This window comes from Zingiber officinale, chromosome 7B (assembly GCF_018446385.1).
Source record: "Zingiber officinale cultivar Zhangliang chromosome 7B, Zo_v1.1, whole genome shotgun sequence".
Taxonomy (NCBI): Eukaryota; Viridiplantae; Streptophyta; class Magnoliopsida; order Zingiberales; family Zingiberaceae; genus Zingiber; species Zingiber officinale.
In genome coordinates this window covers 28,236,530-28,255,469 of record NC_055999.1, presented here as the reverse complement: position 1 = coordinate 28,255,469, position 18,940 = coordinate 28,236,530, and positions in this window count along the sequence as shown.

Genomic DNA, 18,940 nt, shown 5'->3' with positions numbered 1-18,940 from the left:
ACTTTGGTTTCATAAATTGTAGTACTACATGGTTGACTTGATGTTATGTTTTTATTTATCTTGTTATCATGTTATGGAAACCATATTAGTGTAGTTCGGATATGCAAACAAAAGAAAAGTTTTTATTAATCTAAGAAAAATTATTTTAAGTCTTCCGCTGTAATATGTACGTAGAGTATCGTAACCCCATCCCTTAGGGTTAGCAGGGAGGGCGGGCGTTACACAATTAATGTGAAGTTATTAAGAAAATGGCTTTGTAACTTCCATGAGGTGGCACCCATGATGATGTGGAGTAACTGTAAGACCGTTAGATTCGATAGAGGTGGGGTGAATATCGATTCGAAAATTTCGAGTTAAAACGCAGCGGAAAAGTAAGGAAGTAAAGAGATGAACACGGTTGATTTTTACTTCGTTCGGAGCCTGTGACAACTCCTACTCGAAGGCCCGTACTCCTTGAGTACTTTCGTTGGGCAATTCACTAGCAATTCGGATAATTACAATTTACGTACAAATATTGCTAATGAAAGAAAAACAAAGCTATACCGACAACTAATGAATTAAAAGAAAACCGGAGTGAGTCGTCGGAGCTTTGTGAATGTCGTTGGAGCGCAGAGTAGCAGAGTGATTGAACTCAGAGATCTCAGATAACAGATCTCTTGAAGCTCCTGCCTGGGGCTTCTTTTATCTGCTGCTCCGGGTGCCTGGATCCCTTCCGGGCGCCTGGAATGTGACGTAACACTCCCAACCAGCATGCTCCAAGTGTCAACGTTGTCCTAGGGATAAAACTTGCCTACGGGCGCCCGGATCCCCTCCGGGCGCCCAGACCCCTCTTCTCCAGAAAGTCCTTCTCTTGCAAGAAAAGGTTAGTCCGAGGCAAAATGTACCCTGCAGCAAAGATTGTTAGCACAGTTTTATAGATAAGCAAAGTATGACTTAGATTCCGTCTTTCCGAGACCGGAATCTAGTCACGATCTCGACTTAGATATCCGAAATGGATCTAAGCCGGATCGACGCCTAATGTTCCCTTCCCGGGAACGCGTCCTCGCAGTCACTCCCCTCCAGTGACTTACCTTACTTGACGTCCGGTCAGCCCTTCGACCCGTCTGGACTTCTCGCCAGCTATCCGGTCAGCCCGTCGACCTAGCTGGACTTCTCGCCAAGCGTCCGGTCAGCCCGTCGACCCGCTTGGACTTCTCGCCAGCTATCCGGTCAGCCCGTCGACCTAGCTGGACTTCTCGCCAAGCGTCCGGTCAGCCCGTCGACCCGCCTGGACTTCTCGCCAGCTATCCGGTCAGCCCGTCGACCTAGCTGGACTTCGTGCCAGACATCTGGTCGGCCCGTCGACCTGTCTGGACTTCTCCTGCACACTTTATCAAAGTGTCAGACAACAACAGACTAACTTAACCTGATTTGTCATTCATCAAAACCTGGGTTAAATCGTTAGTGCTAACCGCACCAACAATCTCCCCCTTTTTGATGGAATGACAACCTGGTTAAGTTAGTGAAAACATATGCAAGAAAAAACAAGCATTTAAAGGGTTTTTAAGTTAGTTTGTATTTTCAATTCTGGTTTAGCTAACTTAACCACCTAACTCTCCCCCTTTGGCATTCATCAAAAAAAATAAGCAAGAGTAAACAAGCATAGTGTAGAGTTACTGAAAACAATAACACTTAATCTTAAAAGATAACTGAGTTTGGTTCAGAATTCAAGGAAAAAAAAATACAATTTTTAAATCCAAGAAAAGGTCAAGTTGACTTGGGGGAGTATAAAGTTTTGAAAACTTGTATAAAGCAGTAGCTTTTAGCTTTTAGAAAAATTGCTAAGTTTAAATTTTCAAACATAAGTGTATAAGGTCTAAATTTCAAGAGTAAATATTCAAAACAAGTTTCAACTTTGAAACGCTTTTCAAACATAAGTTTTCAAAACCAAAATTTCAAAACTAAGTTTGAAAAAATCTATTTTTCAAAACTAATTGAAATTTATTTTTCAACACTAAGTTTGTAAAAGATTCAATTTTCAAAACAAGGAAAATGAGTTTGAGAAGCTTAGTTTGTAAACTAATTTTTTTTTGTAAAATTTAACCTTCAAATCAAAATGTCAAAATTAAGTAAAATCAAATTTTAAGAACTAGATTCAGGACAATTTTCAAAGTAAAGTTAAATTAAATTTAAATCTTTACTTTTAGTTTTCAAAGGAGTTTGGTAAAAGTAAGATCATATTTTTAGAATGTTTTTGTAAAATTTGTTTTTCAAAATCAAATTCTCAAAGTTTAAAAGTATTAGATTCAAAACCTTTCAAACATTCAAATTTTTGTAAAAAATTTCACAATTTTAAACAAGTTGTTTTTAAACTTTGATTTTCAAAATTAAGTTTAAAATTCGATTTGAAAAACTGAATTAGTTTTATTTCTCCCCCTGAACCTGATATCTAAGATAAAGCTTTTGAAAATATTTGCTAAGAATTTTTAATATAAGATTTTCAAAGTAATTGGAGTAGAATTTTCAAAGGAAATTTAAAAAAAATGCTTTAGTTAATCCTCCTGAATTTGATACTCAAATTTACATAGCTGTCTAACCAATCAGTTACTAACTAACTATCAGAAAATAGCAGTTTTCACTTGGTTAGTCAGATTAAGTTGATTATAAGCAGTCAGTGTTTGACTTGACTAATGAGCTTAATCTGATTAATATCTTAGTTGTATTTAACGTCCAGACTTATGCCGATGCACTGATATAAGCATCTTAAGTCCAGACAGCTGACCTATGCATCTCACCCCTTTCTATGTTTTTCAAACACAAGCAAGGTAAACCTAAGGTGTTGGTGAGATGCTCAAAACTAATCCTATGGGTACATGCTTTCTAAGGATTCAAAAACTAATCTAAGGCCAAAACTGTTTTTGAAAATCTAAAAATGGAAAGTTTTGAAAACAGACAAGTTTAACCTATAATTTGATGAAACCATTTTTGAGAGTATTTTTGGAATTTCCTAGTCTATTGAGCACATCCCTAATTGTCGTCGTAAGTTGCTAAATTCACTTTCAGGGAGTGGTTTTGTAAAAATGTCAGCTAAATTTGATTTAGACTCAATGTACTTGAGTTCAATATCACCTTTAGTAACATGATCCCTGATGAAGTGGTGCCTAATTTCAATATGTTTGGTTCTTGAATGATGCACAGGATTCTTGGTTAAGTTAATTGAACTTATATTGTCAATTAATACTTTTACATTTGTGATATTTAAGTTGAAATCTTTTAGAGTATGCATCATCCATAATAACTGTGCAACACATTCGCCTATAGCTATGTATTCTGACTCAGTTGTAGATAGTGCAACACAGTGTTGCTTTCTACTAAACCAGCTGACAAGGGATGGACCAAGTAGTTGGCATCCACCACTTGTGCTTTTGCGGTCTAATTTGCATCCGGCATAATCTGAGTCAGAATATCCTATTAATTCAAAGTTGTTGGTCCTAGGATACCAAATTCCTACATTTGTGGTTCCCTTGAGGTATCTAAAGATTCTTTTGACTTGAGTCAAATGAGATTCTTTAGCACAGGTTTGGTATCGAGCACACATACTAACTGCAAATAAAATGTCAGGTCGGCTTGCAGTTAAGTAAAGTAGACTACCTATTGCGCTCCGATAATGTTTTAAGTCTACAGATTTTCCATTAGGATCATCATCTAGGATTGTGTTTACGGCCATAGGTGTTTTTATTTCTTTAGTATTTTCCATTCCAAATTTTCTAAGTAACTCCTTAGTATATTTTTGTTGATAAATATAATTTCCTTCATTTGTTTGTTTGACTTGTAACCCTAGAAAATAAGTTAATTTTCCTACCAGACTCATTTCGAATTCGTGTTCCATTAGGTTTGTAAATTCGTTTAAAAATTCTGAGTTTGTCGAACCACAGATGATATCATCTACATAGATTTGAGCTATAAAAATATCTTCTTTTATTGATTTCACAAATAGTGTTGGGTCAACTTGACCTTGGTTGAACCCTTTAGAGATTAAGTAAGAGGTTAGTCTTTCATACCATGCCCTAGGTGCCTGTTTAAGTCCATATAATGCCTTTTTTAATTTGTAGACATAATCAGGGTGTTCTAGGCTTTCAAAACCAGGTGGCTGACCTACATAAACTTCTTCTTTTATTAATCCATTAAGAAAGGCAGATTTGACATCCATTTGGTATAGTTTGAATCCTTTATGGGCTGCATAGCTTAGTAACATTCTAATGGACTCTAGTCTAGCTACCGGGGCATAAGTTTCATCATAGTCAAGTCCTTCAACTTGACTGAACCCTTTGGCAACTAACCTGGCCTTGTTTCTAGTAATTTCTCCAGTTTCACTTAACTTGTTTCTAAATACCCATTTGGTTTCTATTATTTTCTTATTGTTAGGTGGAGGTACTAGGTCCCAAACTTCATTGCGCTCAAACTGAGCTAATTCTTCTTGCATAGCTATGACCCAGTCTGGGTCAAGTAGGGATTCAGCTACAGTTTTGGGTTCAATATTTGAGATTAACGAGATTTGACTTAGGTTTCTGAAAGATGACCTAGTTTGGACCCTAAGGTCTGGGTCACCAATTATTTGATCAGTAGGATGGTTTGGGTTGACTCTTATGGTTCTAGAAGGTTGACTTTCTTGTAGTTGTTCTTCTTCTTCATGATTTTGGGTTTGGTTTGTTCCTTCAGAATTGATATGTTCATGAACAGGGTCAACTGGTTGAGGTTGGGCTTGTTCTAGGTTTTGATTGGATTCTTTGAATTTTACATTGGTGGTTTCCTCAATTCTTAAGGTAACTTTATTATAAATTCTGTAGCCTCTGCTATTCAGAGAGTACCCTAGAAAAATTCCATTTTCTATTTTGGAAGTGAATTTGCCTAAGTGTTCTCTAGTATTTAGGATAAAAGTTGGGCAACCAAATACCTTAAAGTGTTTTATATTAGGTTGTTTGTTGTAAAATATTTCAAAAATGTTTTATTATGTTTTTGTTTAGTGTTAGTAGGTTGTACTAACAGCTTCTGCCCAAAAATATTTAGGTAAGTTGTATTCGTTTAGCATAGTTCTAGATGCTTCAAGTAAAGTTCTATTTTTCCTTTCTACAATTCCATTTTGTTGGGGAGTTTTAGGGCAAGAGAATTCATGATGGTAGCCATTTTCAAGGCAAAATTTATCAAAATTATGATTTTTAAATTCTCCTCCATTATCACTTCTGATTCTTTTAATTTTTATGCCTTTTTCATTTTCAATTTGTTTGCAGAAATTTGTAAAAATTTCAAAGATTTCATCTTTATTTTTTAAGAATTTGACCCAAGTGAACCTAGAATAGTCATCTATTATAACTAAACAGTATAGACTTCCATTTATTGATTTAACTCCATGGGAGTCAAATAGGTCTAAGTGTAAAAGTTCTAGGACTGAGTTGGTTTGGGATTCATTAATTGGTTTGTGGGTAGATTTTGTTTGTTTGCCTTGTTGACAAGCATTACATATCGTTAAATCTAAGTTAGGTAATTTTGGTAAGCCTCTAACTAGACCATTTAATTTACTTATGTTTCTGAAATGTGTGTGTGACATTCTTCTATGCCATAACCAGGTTTCTTCTTTTTGTGTTAAATAACACTTGACTGAAGAAGTGGTTAAGTTAATGGCATAGATATTGTCTTTTCTAAAGCCTTTTAGGCTTATAGTTGGATTATCTAGATGCTTGATCAAACATTCTGTGGATAGAAATTTTACCTTATACCTAGTGTCACATAATTGACTTATGCTCAGAAGATTGTATTTAAAATTTTCAACAAGTAGAACATTTGTAATTATGAAATATATTTTTAATTCAATATTACCTATACCAATTACCTTGAGTTTACCGTTGTTTCCAAAGGCAACTGTTCCTAGGCTTTTGTAGGTTAATTGAGTGAACTTGGTGTGATCTCCAGTCATATGTTTGGAGCAACCACTGTCCAAAATCCACTTGGTTTCCTACAACAAGTAGGATTTTTATGTTAGTCTTAGTTTATCAATTTTTAATCAATCATTATTTTAAAAAAATCTTAATTTTAAAATTTTGAAATTAATTTAAGTTTAAAATTTTGAAGTTAATTTTTAAGTTAAAATTAAAATTTTGAAATTAATTTTTAGGTTAAAATTAAAATTTTGAAATTAATTTTTAAGTTACAATTAAAATTTTGAAATTAATTTTTAAGTTAAAATTAAAATTTTGAAATTAATTTTTAAGTTAAAATTTTGAAATTAATTTTTAAGTTACAATTAAAATTAATTTTTAAGTTAAAATTAAAATTTTGAAATTAATTTTTAAGTTAAAATTAAAATTTTGAAATTAATTTTTAAGTTACAATTAAAATTTTGAAATTAATTTTTAAGTTAAAATTAAAATTTTGAAATTAATTTTTAAGTTAAAATTTTGAAATTAATTTTTAAGTTACAATTAAAATTAATTTTTAAGTTAAAATTAAAATTTTGAAATTAATTTTTAAGTTAAAATTAAAATTAATTTTTAAGTTAAAATTAAAATTTTGAAATTAATTTTTAAAGCCTTATTCATCTCACCCTAACTATATTATCAATCAGGGAATCCTATGATTTTGTGAGATGAAATTGGTTTGATTACAGACTTTTGGTTTAACTTGTGTTAGATTCAGACTTAGCTTTGGTTTCCACAAATAGGCATTCTTCGGATAAACTTCTAAGCTTGGTGAGTCACAAGGACATCATTAGAAGTAACCAACCTTTCGAGGTTTTCTGAATAGTCCTATCCACGGAACTTAGTACTAAATCTTTGTCTAACTGGTTAGGATTCGTTTAAGGGTAGCTTCGGTCAGTTCCACTTGGCCAAATGCACCAGATCGAAACCATATCTTTCTAGACATGCGATGCCCAAGTTTCCCTAACGTACTATCATCCAAAAATTTCACCAATACCATGATTCAAGTTAAACTTGGTCTCTAATTCTAATTGCCCTGCCGGGTTTGTTAATTTTGGGTTACCCTGTCGGGTAAGTTAGTTTTGGAGGTGCCAGCTATTCTGGAGCCTCCCCCTGAATTATTGGCCATTAATTTAAGTTTTAATTTTAGGCTTGTATCGATTCTTTTTATAGTTATAATTAACTTGGTGATAATCTAAATTTTGTTGAGTTTTGAATTTTGATTTTAATTTAGATTTATATTTTAGTTTTTGATCTGATTTATTCAAGTTTATATAATGTATTTTATCTTTAGGTATATAGAATTGATTAAGTCCTACTTGCGTGGTTAAGCACGCTTTCGGGACCCAAGCTTGTTTAGTTGCTTTGTGTTGGGTTAATAATGATTTAAAGGTTTTGTTTGAGTTTGACTTATATCCAAGTCCGGTTTTATTATAGCATGCCTTTTGGTTATTTAGAATTAAATCTAAATTTTTAGATCTTGTTGTGAATTTTTCCAACAATTCTTTTAACTTATTAATTTCATTTTTTAATGATAAATTCTCCTCCTCAAGTGTTCGATCTTGAGTTGGATTCGAATTTTTTAATTGTTCCTTGAGGTTTTGATTTTCCTCAAGAAGCGATTTATTTTTATTTTCCAATTTAACTAATTTTTTATTCAAACACGAGATAATTCTAAAGAATTTACGATTTAAGTTTAGGTATACCTCTTTGGAACCTTCGGAAACGAGTACGGACTCGTGGCTCGATTCGGGTTCGGACCCGTCTTCCGATTCCTCTGATTCGTCTTCCGTTTCAGCTTCGCGAGCCATCAGCGCGAGGTGACTTTGGTGCTTTTCTCCTTCCGATTCGTCTGAGGAGGAATCGTCCCATGTTGCTTTGAGGGCTTTCTTCTTTGTTGACTTTGGTTTGTCAAGTTTCAATCTTGGGCATTCGTTCTTGTAGTGCCCCTTTTTGTTACATCCGAAACATGTGACATTTCTGATCTTCTGAAGATCCTGTTTGCTGAAGCTTCTCTTTTTCCTGGTGAACATTTTCCTTACCAGGTTCACCAGGTGTTCTTCGTCTTCAGAGTCTTGATCGGAATCTTCTTCGGATTCGGGCTTGTTCTTCTTTTCTTTAGAGGAACCTGCAAATAAAGCTACACCTTTCTCGACCCCGGCGTTAGTTTGCTCATGAAGTTCTAATTCACAAAAGAGTTCGTCCAATTTTAATTTAGATAAATTTTTCGAAATTTTATAGGCATCTACGATTGATGCCCACAAATTGTTTCGCGGAAAAGCATTTAACGCGTACCTGATTAAGTCTCGGTTCTCCATTTGGTGGCCTATCGCGTGGAGACCGTTGAGGATATCTTTGACCCTCGCGTGGAGCTGACTTACCGTTTCTCCTTCCTGCATTTTTATATTAAAAATTCTATTTAACAGCAAATCTCTCTTTGTTACCTTCGCGTCGCTTGTTCCTTCGTGCAGCTCGATCAGTTTATCCCAAAGCTCCTTAGCGTTTTGATGCGGTCCGACCCGGTTCAGTTCTTCTCGTGTTAGTCCGCAGTGTAGAGTATTGATGGCTTTGTTTTCAATTGATGCCTTTTTCTTCACATCATTTGTCCAGTCTTCAGGGTCTAGAATGTTCCCGGAGTTGTCTACTGGAATTTTGTAAGCCCTTGTGACGCTCATCCATTGGTCGTAGTCTGTCTTCATGTAGACCTCCATTCTCCTCTTCCAGTACGAAAAGTCATCCCCGTTGAACAGAGGAGGACGTACTGTGCTGAAGCCTTCTTGTTGAGACATTATAACCTACACACACGAAATTAACTGGAAAAAATATCCCAAGACTTCGTCTTGGATTAGCAGTGCGGGAGAAACAGAAACTCTAAGTTGGTGTTGCACCAATTTAGATTTTAAATGAAAAAAAATCTTCCAAAAAGATAATAATATCAGTTTTTTAAAAAAAATTTCACCCCCTATCTGTTTGGTGGTTGCACCAAATCATAGCGGAACCTGGCTCTGATACCACTTGTAAGACCGTTAGATTCGATAGAGGGGGGGTGAATATCGATTCGAAAATCTCGAGTTAAAACGCAGCGGAAAAGTAAGGAAGTAAAGAGATGAACACGGTTGATTTTTACTTCGTTCGGAGCCTGTGACGACTCCTACTCGAAGGCCCGTACTCCTTGAGTACTTTCGTTGGGCAATTCACTAGCAATTCGGATAATTACAATTTACGTACAAATATTGCTAATGAAAGAAAAACAAAGCTATACCGACAACTAATGAATTAAAAGAAAATCGGAGTGAGTCGTCGGAGCTTTGTGAACGTCGTTGGAGCGCAGAGTAGCAGAGTGATTGAACTCAGAGTTCTCAGATAACAGATCTCTTGAAGCTCCTGCCTGGGGCTTCTTTTATATGCTGCTCCGGGCGCTTGGAATGTGACGTAACACTCCCAACCAGCATGCTCCAAGTGTCAACGTCGTCCTGGGGAAAAAACTTGCCTCCGAGCGCCCGGATCCCTTCCGGGCGCCCGGACCTCCGGGCGCCCGGACCCCTCTTCTCCAGAAAGTCCTTCTCCAGCAAGAAAAGGTTAGTCCGAGGCAAAATGTACAGCAAAGTTAAGGTTAACAGATAATTAAGCAAAGTATGACTTAGATTCCGTCTTTCCGAGACCGGAATCTAGTCACGATCTCGACTTAGATATCCGAAATGGATCTAAGCCGGATCGACGCCTAATGTTCCCTTCCCGGGAACGCGTCCTCGCAGTCACTCCCCTCCAGTGACTTACCTTACTTACCTGCCAGACGTCCGGTCAGCCCTTCGACCCGTCTGGACTTCTCGCCAGCTATCCGGTCAGCCCGTCGACCTAGCTGGACTTCTCGCCAAGCGTCCGGTCAGCCCGTCGACCCGCTTGGACTTCTCGCCAGCTATCCGGTCAGCCCGTCGACCTAGCTGGACTTCGTGCCAGACATCTGGTCGGCCCGTCGACCTGTCTGGACTTCTCCTGCACACTTTATCAAAGTGTCAGACAACAACAGACTAACTTAACCTGATTTGTCATTCATCAAAACCTGGGTTAAATCGTTAGTGCTAACCGCACCAACAGTAACATCATTGGTCCACTTCAATGCCAACTCACCAATGAGGTGGCATAATTAAAGTCAAGTCAAACTTGACTTTTAATCTTCCTCTCAAGTCAAGTCAAACTTGACCAAATCTCTTCCATGGTTGATCGAATCCAACCATTTGATTCAAGCCAACTTAATATAATGAATTTAATTCATTTAATTAAATTGATTTAATGAGTCAAAATCTAAATTAGACTCATTGAACACATGAATCAACTTGAGTCGAACTCAAGTTAGCCCAATTAGGATTACTCTTAATCCAATTTGATTCATCAAATGAATCTAATCCTCTTGGTTCATCATATGAACCTAATCTCCATCTAATTGTCCTAAGTGTGTGACCCTATAGGTTCTTGTAACGTTGGCAATGCCCTAAACCCATTTAGGAGCATAAGTAATGAGCGGTATCTAGCAACACATCATTACTACCCAAGTTACAAGAATGTCGAGATCTGACATCACCTTGTGACTTCTAATTGTGACTCCTCACAATATGTGACATTGTCCTTCTATCCTAGACATCTCGATTGATCAATATGAGGCATAGACCGTGTCATCCTCTAATCAATCTAAATCTTGAATTCCAAGTAGACTCACTCGATCAAATGAGCTCAACATCTAATGTTGACTCATTTGGGCATGGCCATGCACTTAGTGGTCTCACTCTATCAAGAATACCGATGTCACTCCCGTCATATGGGAGGGATAGATCCCATCTACATCACTCACATCCCTCTACATAATTCGTTATATACCCAGTAATCGCCTTTATAGTCCACCCAGTTACGGATGACGTTTGACAAAACCAAAGTACATAACTCTTTATGTAGGGATCCATGGTGACTTCAGGTCAAAGGACTAATAGTCATACTAATAGCCACATGAGAAAGTATATGACACTCATATAACGATCCATGATACTTTCTCATGGCGGGTCATTCAGTATACATTCTCTAATGTATACCCATGTGTCAGCTTGATATCTCTATATCCATGACTTGTGAGATCAAGTCATCGAGCTGACCTACATGCTAGTCTTATTGCATTAACATTGTCCCTGAATGTTAATACTCGACTTGGGAATGATTTAGAGTAGTGTTCCCTATATCATCTCACTATCGATTCAACTAATCAATTGATATAGGTATGAATCTTCTACTCAAGGATACTATTATACTTAGTCTATTTGGCACTAATACAAATAAGTATAATAGCCAAACAAATGCCTTTATTAATATACAAGAATATGATACAATGAGTTCATACAATCATCAAATGATTGGCTCTAGGGCTCTAACTAACACCTAGCTCTTTTACTTATATCATGGCCGAAACTCATCAAGCATCAAATTAGGTTATAAGCAACATACAAACATGTAAACCCTAAACTAATGTCATATCATATACCATAAGGAACAACTTAAGCATGTTTAGTTTGGATTCTAAGTTCTCTAAGCTTTTAACCTTATCATGGCCGAACCCTAGCAAGCATGATTCTAGGTTACAAGTAGCATGAAAGTGTTGAACCTTAAATCAATATCATAACACATATCATGAGGAACATCATAAGCACATTTAGTTTAAGTTCCAAACTTCCTAAGCCCTTAAGTCTAAGGTGGCCGAAACTTGTTAAGCATGGAAACTAGGTTTCTAGTGGCATAAGAGCATGGAAATCATCAACAACTTTCATAGCATTTATTACAAGAAACATCATGAGCATATCTAAGTTGGGTTCTAAGTTCTCTAAGCCCTTAAACTAATGATGGCCGAAACATGTAAGACATAGACTAGTTTTCATGTGACATAAAAAGCATGGAAACCCTACATAAATTGCATGGCATTTATTACAAGGAACATCATGAGCAAACTTAGTTTAAGTTCTAAGCATCCTAGTTCTTAAAACCTTGTGTGGCCGAAAGTTATAGAGCATGTAACCAAATTTCTATGCAACCAACAAGCATAAGAACATCAAGTTAGTTTCATATCATTTCATCAAGAAGGTCATGAGAATCTTAGACTTTTTTTAAACTTTCCTAGGCCTCAAATCTTAACATGGCCGAATCTTCATAAGCATGGAATAGAGTTCAAAACAACATATAAACATGGGCATATCATATTAGCTTCATATCTTATCTTAGGGAAATCATGACATAGCTAATATATCTTATCTTAGGGAAATCATGACATGCTTAGTTTTAGGTTTAAAACTCTTTTAGGCCCTTAGATCTACCATGGCCGAATGTTCATGAGCATGAAAATGAAGTTCTAATCAACATACAAGTAGGAGAAAATGTTAACAACACCATTAACATAGGGTACATGTCATAAGAACAAAAGGGGAACATGTTTAGTTTGAGTCTTAAGCTTACCTAGTTCTTTTGTTCATGTTTGGCCGAGAGTCTAGGATCATGAATTTAAGTTCTAACTAAACATTCTAGCATAGAAACATTAAGTTAACCTCCTACCATAAGATACATGTCACAAGAAATATGATGAGCATATCTAGTTAGGTTTTAAAATTCCTTAGATCCTTTCTTTTTGTCTTGGCCGAAATCTCCATGAAGCAACCCTAGGTTTTTAAGCAATCTATCTTCATGAAAACCACATGAGCAATTGTACCACAGGTGAGGGGAAGCTTACCTAGTTTTCACTTGTTGATCCTTAAGGAAGTGGTACCCTTGTGAGGAGGGAGGAGAAGTTTCTCTTCCTTATCTCCCTTTTTGTTTTTCTTCTTCTTGTATGAGGTAGCCCTTGAGACTCCTTGCTAGTATTTGTTTTCCCTTAGAGAGAAAATCTAAACTTGGCTTTTGGAGATGAGAGAGGAGGGCTCTAGTTCTCGGTGGAGAAAGGAAGGAGGATGAGGAAGAAGAAAATTTTAGAATTTCTCTTTCTCTTTTCTCCTCTAATCCCTTTTATTCAACATGGGAAGGATTATTGTCCCCATTCATTCCCCCCCTTTACTTCACTTTAATTCCCACGAAAATGAGAAGGGAGAGAGGAGAGGAAGGCAATTCACCTTTTGCTTGCTTCTTCTCTTAACCAAGAGGAAGAGGAGGTAAGTCACTTGGTTTTCTCTTGCTCTTTTCTTAGTTTTCTTTTATTTTTCTCCTCTCCTTTAAATAAATTTTTCATTCCTTCCTATCCATGTATTATTCATTATCCTAGTGGTTATCATACATCAATCTATCTTCATTATTTGTGGGAGGTTCAAGGTTCAATCCTTGACCTCACCTCTTTTTATTTCTATTATTTCTTTTTGATTCCTCTTACTTTCATGCTCTAAAGAAAATATTATCCATATACTTATCTTAAAATTTCGTGGGTGTTACAGTACCCCATACCTCATAGAAAGTTCGTCCTCGAACTTAAAACAGCTCCGGATACTTTTGTCTCATATCATCTTCTCGTTCCCACGTGGCTTCCTCATACTGTTGATTTTGCCACAGGACCTTTACTAAGGGTACTTCTTTGTTCCTTAGTCTTTTGACGTCTCGATCCAATATCTGTATTGGTCGGCTCTCGTAGGTTAGGTCCTCTTACACTTGTACTGTCCGTGGTTCGACCACTTGGTCCGTGCTCGGAATACATTTCTTTAGCATCGAAACGTGGAACACGTTGTGAATGGATGACATCTCTTGAGGTAACTCTATTTCATAAGCTACTTTGTCGATTCTTTTCAGAACCTAGTATGGTCCCACATAGCGCGGGCTTAGCTTTCCCTTCTTACCGAACCTCATTACTCCTTTCATGGGGGCTACCTTGAGAAATACTGAGTCTCCAACACTGAACTCCAATGGCCTTCGTCGCTTATCCGCATAATTCTTTTGTCGACTCTGAGCAGTTTCTATTCTTTGGCGGATATTCTGTATAACACGGGTGGTGTTATCGATAAGCTCTGTTTGAAATCCCATCTCTTTCTTTTCACCGCCTTCGTACCAACATTTTCTACCTGATTAAATAATTTTGAAAAATATTTAAGTTAATTTTAATTTTGAAAAATATTTAAGTTAATTTTAATTTGAAAAATATTTAAGTTAATTTTAATTTAAGTTAATTTTAATTTTGAAAAATATTTAAGTTAATTTTAATTTGAAAAATAATTAAGTTAATTTTAATTTTGAAAAATATTTAAGTTAATTTTAATTTGAAAAATATTTAAGTTAATTTAAATTTGAAAAATATCTAAGTTAATTTGAAAAGTATTTAAGTTAATTTTAATTTGAAAAATATTTAAGTTAATTTTAAAAATATTTAAGTTAATTTGAAAAGTATTTAAGTTAATTTTAATTTTGAAAAATATTTAAGTTAATTTTAATTTGAAAAATATTTAAGTTAATTTTAATTTGAAAAATATTTAAGTTAATTTTAATTTGAAAAATATTTAAGTTAATTTTAATTTTGAAAAATATTTAAGTTAATTTTAATTTGAAAAATATTTAAGTTAATTTTAATTTTGAAAAATATTTAAGTTAATTTTAATTTGAAAAATATTTGAAAAATATTAAAGTTAATTTGAAAAGTATTTAAGTTAATTTTAATTTGAAAAATATTTAAGTTAATTTTAAAAATATTTAAGTTAATTTGAAAATTATTTAAGTTAATTTTAATTTTGAAAAATATTTAAGTTAATTTTAATTTGAAAAATATTTAAGTTAATTTTAATTTTGAAAAATATTTAAGTCAATTTTAATTTTGAAAAATATTTAAGTTAATTTTAATTTGAAAAATATTTAAGTTAATTTTAAAAGTATTTAAGTTAATTTAAATGTGAAAAATATTTAAGTTAAGTTTGATTTTCAATTTCTTAACCATCTCACCCGATCTAAATTTTCAATCAGGGACTCCTATAATTTTTGTGAGATGAATTGAGTTTCAATTTTAGGATTATGTTTAACTTTGTGTTAGATTCAGGTTTAGCTTTGGGTTTAACAAGTAAGCATTCTTTGGATAAACTTCTAGGCTATGGTGAGTCACAAGGAACTCATTAGAGTAACCATGTCTTCGAGGTTTTCCAAATAGTCCTACCCATTAGACTTAATACTAAACCTTAGTCTAACTAGTTATGATCCATTTAAGGGTAGCTTTGGTCAGTTCCACTTGGCCAAATACACCAGGTCGAAGCCATATCTTCCTAGACATGCGATGCCCAAGCTTCCCTAGCGTACTATCATCCAAAAACTTCACCAATACCGTGGGTCAAGTTAAACTTAGTCCATTTTATCTAACCTTAATTACCCTGCCGGGTAGTTTACTCTTGTTTACCCATTTCGGGTAGATTAAGTTTGGTTACCCAGTCGGGTAGTTTAGTTACGGGTTCTAGCTATTTTGGATCCTCCTTCTATTTCAAATTTTAGTTTAATTTTGAATTTTAAGTTAATTTCAAATTTTAGTTTAATTTTGAATTTTAAGTTAATTTCGAATTTTTATTTGGATTTTAATTTCGAATTTTAATTTTTAATTTTTATTTGAATTTCGAATTTTTAATATAATTTTTTATTTTTTTTAATTTTAATTTCAAATTTTTGTTTTAATCGTTTTTCTTTTGGCTCCCCCTGGATCATAGCCTCGATATGGTCTATCGAGGTAATGTATTTGATCCTTAGGAACCCAATACTGTCCGAGTCCAACTTGATTGATCAGGTTGGACTTGGCAACCCATGCTTGGACTATTTTTCTATTTGTTCTTTGTATTAGAGATAAATAAGACTTATACTTCCTTTTTATTTATATCCTAGTCCAGTTCGATTGTAGATTGTCCTTTGTGTTCCAAGAATCAAGTCAAGATTCTTGGATCCCAAGGAAAATCGTTCTAAGGTTGTCTTCAAATCTTTGACTTGACTTTTCAGGTTGGAATTCTCTTCCTCAAGTTTTTGAACTTGAGTAGAGGTTCCAGTCTGAACTGGATCAGTCAAGGATTCGTTATTAGTCGTTTCTTTAAGGAGTGTTACCTCCTTCAGAAGTGACTTGATTCTAATTTTGGACTTAGCTACTTTATGCATTAAATAATTAATCAAGCTATATAAACGGTTTGTACTTACAGAGGGGTTTGGCCCTTCGGAAATGGATGTGGATCCGTGGCTTCTCTCGGACTCAGCTTCCGATTCGTCCTCGCTTCCGGATTCATTGGTGTAGTCCTGGGCTGTCAACGCGAGAAAATTCGTCTGCTCAAGTTCTTCGTCGTTGGATTCCTCGGAAGAAGACTCGTCCCACGTTGCTTTCAAGGCCTTCTTCCTCCTTGGTTTCTTTGGATCTTTTTGGTTCGGGCAGTTAGCCTTGATGTGTCCCTTCTGATTGCACCCGTAGTAGGTCACTTCGAATTTGGCCTTCAAGCTTGATTGGGCTTCTTTGGACTGGATGGCCTTTCTGACATCCTTTTTGTTGAAGCCCTTCTTTTTGTAGAGCTTCTTTACCAGGTTGACTATTTCGGTTGTAAGCTCGTCATCGTCTTCCGAATCTGGTTCTTCTTCTTCTGACTCAGGTTCGGTTCTGCGATTTATCTTTGATTCGCGTACTCTTCCTGTTCCTGCAACCAAAGCCAACCCTTTCTCGGTCGGGCATGCATTAGTTTGTTCATGAAGTTCGAATTCTGCAAAGAGTTCATCTAACTTAATAGTAGACAAGTCCTTAGAAACCTTGTAGGCATCTACCATGGATGCCCACAAGGTGTTCCTCGGAAAGGCGTTTAGAGAATACCTTATGATGTCCCGGTTATCTACCTTTTGTCCAATTGCATGAAGACCGTTGAGCAGATCTTGAATTCGGGCGTGGAGTTGGGCAGCTGTCTCACCTTCTTGCAGTTTGATATTAAATAATTTATTAAAAATTAGGTCTCTTTTTACTTACTTTAGTGTCAGACGTTCCTTCGTGAAGTTCAATGAGCTTCTCCCACAGCTCCTTGGCACTGTTGAAGGGGCCAACGCGGTTGAGTTCTTCTTTTGATAGACCACACTGGAGGGTGCAAGTCGCCTTGGCATTTGTAACGACCCGGTCCTTTGGCCTCTTGGGCGGCCCTTGTGGCAGCCCAACTGGCGGCCCTTATGTCGTCGGCCCATTTGGCGACCTCTCATGTCGTCGACCGACGACCCTTTAGCACCCCTGGAAGTGGATTTTTGCCTTCCCCAGGATTCGAACTCTAGACCTCCAGGCTAAGTACTATAGTTTATGAATCCTGGTAGCCAAGTGAGATTCGCTCACTTGGCTACCAGGATTCATAAACTATAGTACTTAGCCTGGAGGTCTAGAGTTCGAATCCTGGGGAAGGCAAAAATCCACTTCCAGGGGTGGAAAGTCCTAGTGAGTAACTAAGACGCCAAGGGTCGTCGACGACGAGAGGTCGCCAAATGCCACGCCACAACCAAGAGGCCAAAGGACCGGTCGTTATAAAAGCGCCTTTTATTATAACGACCCAGCCCTCTTAGCCCATTTGGCGACCCTCGGGTCGTCGGCCGTGTCATCGGCCCATTTGGCGACCTCTCATGTCGATCGACGACTCTTGGCGTCTTAGTTACTCTAGGACTTTCACAGTGGGTGGATTTTGCCTCCCGAGTTGAACCCTAAACCTCCGGGCTTAGTATTAGAGTTTATGATCTCGCAACCAAGTGAGATCATCTCACTTGCTGTGATCATAAACTCTAATACTTAAGCCCGGAGGTTTAGAGTTCGAATCCGGAGGAAAATCCACCGACCATGGGTGGAAAGTCCTAGTGAGTAACACGGCCAAGGGTCGGTCGACGACATGAGAGGTCGCCAAATGGGCCGACGACATGGGCCGCCACAAGGGCCGCCCATGAGGCCAAAGGTCCGGTCGTTATAATAAAAGGCGCTTTTATTAACGAGCCCTCTTTTTGGCGACCCTCGGTCGTCGATATGTCATCGCCCATTTGGCGACCTCTCGATCGAGCGACTCTTGGCGTGTCAGTTACTCACTAGACTTTCACGATTTTGCCTCCCAGGATTCGAACTCTAAACCTCCAGGCTTAAGTATTAGAGTTTATGAATCCTGGTAACCAAGTGAGATCATCTCACTTGGTTACCAGGATTCATAAACTCTAATACTTAAGCCTGGAGGTTTAGAGTTCGAATCCTGGGGGAGACAAAAATCCACTGACCAGGGGTGGAAAGTCCTAGTGAGTAACGGCACGGCCAAGAGTCGTCGGTCGATGACATGAGAGGTCGCCAAATGGGCCGATGACATAAGGGCCGACGGTCGACGACCCGAGGGTCGCCAAATGGGCCAAGAGGGCCAGGTCATTACAGCATTAGCTTCCACTTTCTTAATCAGAGATGCGTCCCAGTCCTCGTAGGGTAGTGGTTTGTCGGCGCTATCAGTTGGTAGTTGGAGGCCGGTTTTGACAATCATCCAGACTTCAAAATAAGTCTGGAGATATGCCTCCATCCAACCCTTCCAGTACCCGAAGTCATCTCCGGTGAATAGCGGGGGACGGGCTGTACTGTAGCCTTCTTGAAGGGCCATTTAGATCAACTATATAAAACAAATAAACAATAAGAAAATCCCAGGACTTGGTCCTAGATTAGTAGTGCGGTATGAAAAAATAGGTCACGAACTCGGGTGGTGTTGCACCAACCTCGAGCAGAAAACCGATTCGAGAAAAAGAATTAGAATATGGCTATAAAGCCAAATTCTAATCGACTCCGAAAAATCTGAAAATACCATGAAAAAAAATAAATTATTTTGAATGGTGGTTGCACCGATTCAAAATGACCCCGCTCTGATACCAATTGATGGATCGAAAGTGCTAGAGGGGGGGGTGAATAGCTCTCGTGGCTATTTTTAACGATTTAAAACCCATATTATAAACGCAGTGGAAAGTAAATGCAAACACAAAAGATGCAGGTGTTTTACTTCGTTCGG